The sequence below is a fragment of the Myotis daubentonii genome, chromosome 21 (assembly GCF_963259705.1).
Source record: "Myotis daubentonii chromosome 21, mMyoDau2.1, whole genome shotgun sequence".
Taxonomy (NCBI): Eukaryota; Metazoa; Chordata; class Mammalia; order Chiroptera; family Vespertilionidae; genus Myotis; species Myotis daubentonii.
Window position 1 is genome coordinate 17391005 of NC_081860.1, and position 6000 is coordinate 17397004.

Consider the following 6000-nt stretch of genomic DNA (forward strand, 5'->3'; position numbering starts at 1 on the left):
TGCGGTTTCTTCTGAGATGCAGACGCCTTCCCAGGATCTATTTCAGGGTCTTTCATTTGCGGGGGCCATGGCTGTGCCCTGAGGCACCCACAGGCCTCCTAGGGGGCACAGCGAACCCCTTTATTTGGGGGCTCCCTCCGGGCCCTGCCGGGCGAGGGGGCTGAGATCAGAAAAGGAAGCTTGTCTGAGTGGGGGGAGGGCTCCCCTCCAAATGGGCCTTCGAGGGACCCCTGGACCCAGCATGGGGGGGGCGGTGGCTCACGTCCCAGACAACGGTGTCCCTTTTATGTTTATCTTTTGTCTCAGCCATATGAGGGGAGCGGCTGTCTGCCCCCCCAAGCCTCCCGAGTCCCACAGCCATCGGGAAAGGCAGCCCCCACCGCCCGTGCGTGCTACGGAGCCACGGGCAGGGATGCCCTTGATGGGAACATGGTTGGAGGTGCCCGGTGGATCCTGCCAGGCCCCCCCATTAGAGCTGCAGGCCCCCCTCCTTTGTTCGAAGGCCACGGATCGGGGCAGGTGCCGGCCTCCCCACGGGGCGGACATTGGCATTCCCAGGGGGTACCCAGACCTCCCCGTGCCCTGGGTCGCGGCTCGGACCAGGGAAGGGCGATTTGGAGGTGGGGGTTGGGGGGAGACACAGCTGGGCCACAGGTGGCCGTCGGCCGCTTGCTTGCGGGCACAGGGCTGTCTGTCCGTGGTAAAGAGCCCGCTCCCTTTCTCGCGAGCAGCAGGTGCTACGCGGACCACAGGGTCACGGCGCTCCCCAGGGACCTCCGTCAGCAGCACCCCAACCTCACAGGCACACGTGGTCAGAGCAATAGCACCCCCTCTTTCCTGACTCCCGGTTCTGCCTGACTCGGGACGGGGAGCGCTGCTTTTGTCGAAACCCTTTTTTTTTTTTTTAAAAAGTCATTCATTCGCCGGGCCGGCCCGTGTGGCTCAGTGGTTGAGCGTCGACCTGGGGACCGGGAGGTCGCGGTTGGATTCCGGGTCAGGAAACGTGCCTGGGTGGTGCCCTCGATCCCCGCTAGGGGGCGTGCAGGAGGCGGCCGATCCGTGATTCTCTCCCCTCATTGATGTCTCTCTCTCACTCCCTCTCCCTTCCTCTCTGAATCAATACAAATATATTTGAAAATAAGTCACTCAGTCAAACACACAAGTGCTAGAAGGTCGAAAGGGTCGGAAGTATCAGGCACATCTCAGCCAGCGGGAAGGGCTTTGGGGGGTCCCCCATGCCTTTTGCCACCCCAAGGTTCCCGGTGCCATCCCAGGGACCCCATTTTCCAAAAGCTAACCGCTGAGGATGTGGGTTGGTGCTTGTGGGGGGGCTCGGGGCCGCCCCGGGGACAGCCGGGTGCCTGGCCGATTTCCCGTTTGGGAGAGCAGCTCCGAAGGTTTGTCCCGGACACGTTCCAGAGAATTGTGTGTCAGGATTGGGGTGCCCCCTCCGGCTTACTACTGACAAATGCCTGCGCACCCTTTCGGGGGAGGCCTTCCCCTCACCCACTGTTGAGTGCCTGATGGGTTAGGAGGGTTGGATTCCGTCCCCGAGGGAAGAGGGGCCCATGTGGTTTCAGCGGACCCCCTATCGCGACGTGGGCCCCGCCCAGCCTCTCCCATTCTCATGAAGCTTTAAGAAACGTTACTACTTTGATTTAAAGGTGAACAGGATGGGCCGGGCTGGCGTGGCTCTGTGGCTCCGTGGTTGAGCGTCGCCCTAGGAACCAGGAGGTCACGGTTCGATTCCCTGACAAGGGCACAGGCCCGGGGTTGCGGGCTCAATCCCCAGTGTGGGGCGTGCAGGAGGCAGCCGATCCCTGATTCTCTCTCATCATGGATGTTTCTCTCTCACTCCCTCTCCCTTCCTCTCTGAGATCAATACAAATAGATTTTAAAGATGAACAGGACGGGGGCATGGGGGGTGGGGGGTTACGGGGCTGGGGGTCAGCCTGCTCCCAGGGCTCGGGGTGTCTCCCTAGTGGACAATAGGACACCCCACGGATGCAAACCAACCAGCCAGCCGCCGTGCCAGCTGAATGCCTGCAGGGCACCCGCAGGTCTGGCCGGAGGCTGCACCTCCCACGCAGAGCGGGGGCCAGCTGGGCAGCACGTGGAAAGGGGGGGCCACCTCCCAGATGTTCGCTGTGGCTCCCGCGTGGCCGGGAATCGCCCGCGTGGGGGCGTGGGGGGGACCCCCAGACCCGCCACCCGAATGACCCCATCCCGGTCCAAAGCCATGGGTGGAGCGTGTGTGGAATCTTTTGGCCCAACTCCACCTCCCCTCCCCCCGCCCCCTGACCTCCCCCCTCCCCCCAGGCGGGATCCAAGGGTCCAAGACCATTTCCACCCAACACATGTTTTCCCTTTTTCCGTAGGAATTTTCTCTGTTGTTGTTTGTTGTTATTTTTTTTTAACCATCACCTCACGTCACCTTCCTGGATCACTACAGTGAAGTATTGCCGATGTACAGCCCCCGCCTGGCCTGGGCCCCTTGCTCCGATGAAACTTTGTATGTATTTTGTACGGCATAGAAGTCTATATTGTAATGATGTCCTCCTATGCAAACGGCAAAAGCAAAAAAAGAAGAAAAAAAAAGGAACGGAATTGTACATTTGACTGTTTTAACGTGTATGCATGTTTAGCGACGTTTACATTTTGAAATAAAAATTTATGATTCATTATTGGATTGGCCAGCGTGGATTCTTGTTTTGTTTTTAAATAGGTTTTTTTTTAATTTTTTTTATTTTCAGAGAGCGAGGGAGAGGGGGAGGGAGAGAGAGAAGAACATCCATGACGAGAGAGCATCATGGATCGGCTGCCTCCTGCAGGCCCCACACTGGGGATCGAGCCCGCAACCCAGGCCTGTGCCCCGACCGGGAATCGAACTACAACCTCCCAGTTCATAGGTCCATGCTCAACCACTGAACCACACAGGCCACGCAATAAAAATATTAAAAAAAAAATTTGCCAAAGCGGTAAATCTCTCTCTCCCGCTCCCTTCCTCTCTTTGAAATCAATAAAAACACATCCTTTTAAAAGCAGAGAGATAGCCCTGGCTGGCGTGGCCCAGTGGATAGAGCATCAGCCTGTGGACGGAAGGGTCCCAGGTTCCATTCTGGCCAAGGGCCCGGGTTGCGGGCTCGATTCCCAGGAGGGGATCTGCAGGAGGCAGCCAGTCCCTGGTTCTCTCTCATCATCGATGTTTCTATCTCTCTCTTCCTCTCTGAAGCCAATACAGGGATATTTTTTAAAAAATAAAATAAAAGCAGAGAGCTACAGAGACAGCCTCAGGGTGCACTGTGTGTGGAGGGATACACTTTACAGGTGGAGTTTGGGGGGCGGAGTGTGGGGGCTGGGGTGGGATCTGCAGGCTCTACTGCTCCTTCTGGGCCTCCCACCCCATCGCTTCTTCCATCACCCTCCCTCCCCCACTCACGCCTCAGCACGAGGGCTTTGGACCAACCCCCCCCCCCCCCAACCCCCAAGGAAAACAGCAGCTTGGAGCCACTGTCTGGGCCAACCCAGAGCTCATCTCCCCTCCGACAGCCTAAGAGCGCCCATCCTTAGCCTAATAAGGTGCCTTCTGCTTGCAGGTCTGTGCTGAGCCTCCCCTCCCTGGCTGACCACGTCTCTGGGGTGGGGGGTGGGTAACGGGCATTGTCCACGCCCCCTCCCCCAGCTCTGGGCTGTCGACCTCAGAACTTGTAAGAATTTTGTTGGAGCCCAGGTGGCCGGTGTGGCTCAGTGGTTGAGCGACCACCTAGGAACCAGGAGGTCATGGTTCTTGGATTCCCGCTCAGGGCACAGGCCCGGGTTGCGGGCTCCATCCCCAGTGGGGGCCGTGCAGGAGGCAGGCGATCCATGATTCTCTCTCATCATGAATGTTTCTCTCTTTCTCCCTCTCCCTTCCTCTCTGAAATCCAAAAAATATATTTTAAAAAAAGAAAGAAACGGTTTTGCTGGTGGGTCAGTAGGTGGAACACAGGGAAGCAGGCCTGGCCGAGGTCCGATTCTCCCCTGCAGACCGGGCCGCCGCCCGCACGTCCCTGGCCACGGAGCAGGGCCCTGCCGGCATCCTCCTGCGAGTTGCTGTGTCTAGACGGCAGACAGACAGACAGACAGGCAGGCAGGACGCGGGCTGGGAGGGGGTCGGGTGGGGGAGGCTGGCCCGAGCTCCGAGCTCCGTCGGAAATCTTGTTCCAAACCACAGCCAGGGCGGGCTTGTTGGAAAATGTCCCTCTTCCTGGAGACCTCTGGGCTCGGCTGCTTTGAATCACCAGGCCACTTCCTTCCTGTGTGTATCTTACGCCGAGGGAAGGGCGGTGGGGCGGTCTGTGAGCTCCGTGGCTGCTTTTAAGTGTTTGTCTCTCCTTGGGTTCCTTTGGGGCTTGGAGGCGGGGGCGGGGGTGGGGGGGGAGGGCTGGCTCTAAGGGTGATTGTGAAAGATATGGAGGCGACAGGTTTTCTCTGCTAGATTTTTTTTTTTTAATGTTTTATTGATTTTTTTACAGAGAGGAAGGGAGAGGGATAGAGAGTTAGAAACATCGATGAGAGAGAAACATCGATCAGCTGCCTCCTGCACACCCCCTACTGCAGATGTGCCCACAACCCAGGTACATGCCCTTGACTGAAATCGAACCCGGGACCCTTCAGTCTGCAGGCCGACGCTCTATCCACTGAGCCAAACCGGTCAGGGCTAGATTTTTATTTATTTTTTTTAAATTTCAGAGAGAGGCAGGGAGAGAGAGAGAGATAGGAAAACCTCCATGATGAGAGAGAATCATGGACCGGCTGCCTCCTGCAGGCCCCACACTGGGGATCGAGCCCGCACCCCGGGCCTGTGCCCCGACCGGGAATGGAAGGACCGTGACCTCCTGGTTCAGAGGTCGACGCTCAGCCACGGAGCCACGCAGCCACGGAGCCACGCAGCCACGGAGCCACGCCGGCCGGGCGTCTCTGCAGGTTTCAACCTCTGCCGGTGAGAACGAGAAGGAGGCATCTCCTTCGTCACGGATGTTTCTCTCCCCCTCCCCCTCCCTCTCTGAAATCAATTAAATAACATTTTTTAAAAAATAAAATAAATAACAATAAAAATGCAGGATGCCCAGTTCTATTTCGACTGCCAAGAAGCAGCGAGTGAGGTTTTCAGGTGAGCGTGCCCTCCGGGCTGCACGGCTGAGCGTCCTGAATGTTGCCTGGCTGCCCTCCCTCTTGGATGTGGGGCCTTTCACCCTGAAGTCGGGGGGGGGGTGGCTGGGGCTGAGGCTGCAGATCGGGGGGAGAAGGGGAGCAGCCACGAGACAGCGGAGCCACTGAGCAGAGAGCAGACCTGGGGAGAAAATGAGCCAGATGGCCCACATCCTCGGGACAGAAGCTGTGCGTGCCCCCTGGGGCCCACAAACCCTCCTGTGGGTGGACGGGGATGTCCTGTGACCTCCTGTGCGTGGGAGGGGACGTCACGTGACCCCCTGGGAAACTCCCTCCGGCCCAAGCTCGCCTCGAAGGTCTCCGCTCCCCACCACGCCGTCCCCGCCGGCACCCAGCCTTGCACAGCTGGCCAGGTGCCTTCCGTGGGCACAGAGTCGCTCCCCCAACTGAGCCCCGTGCGCCCCACATCAGAGGAGAGGCGGCTCTCTGGCAGCCCCGGGCCACCCCCGTTCCTGTCGCATCCTGACCTCTGGAACCACAAGGCACGAGATCCAAGGGAAAGAGGAAGAGTGGGCGTGAGGGAAGTCCCGGGAAAGACACCCCCCCCCCCCAACACACACACGGGAAGGCCTGTGTCTCTCTCGTTCCCACGCCGAGGCCGGGGAACCTGCTCTTCCCACGAGCAGGCTGGTCTTGGGGGAAAGGGACCCCCTCCAGTCCTAGGCTTGTAAGGATTCTGGGTGGGGATTTGCAGCCGGAAGCTGCAAAAGATACAAAAACAGCTGTATCATTTAGGAGAGCTTGCAGGTTTTTTTTTTTTAAAGTGTATTTATTTTTTTTAGAGAGAGG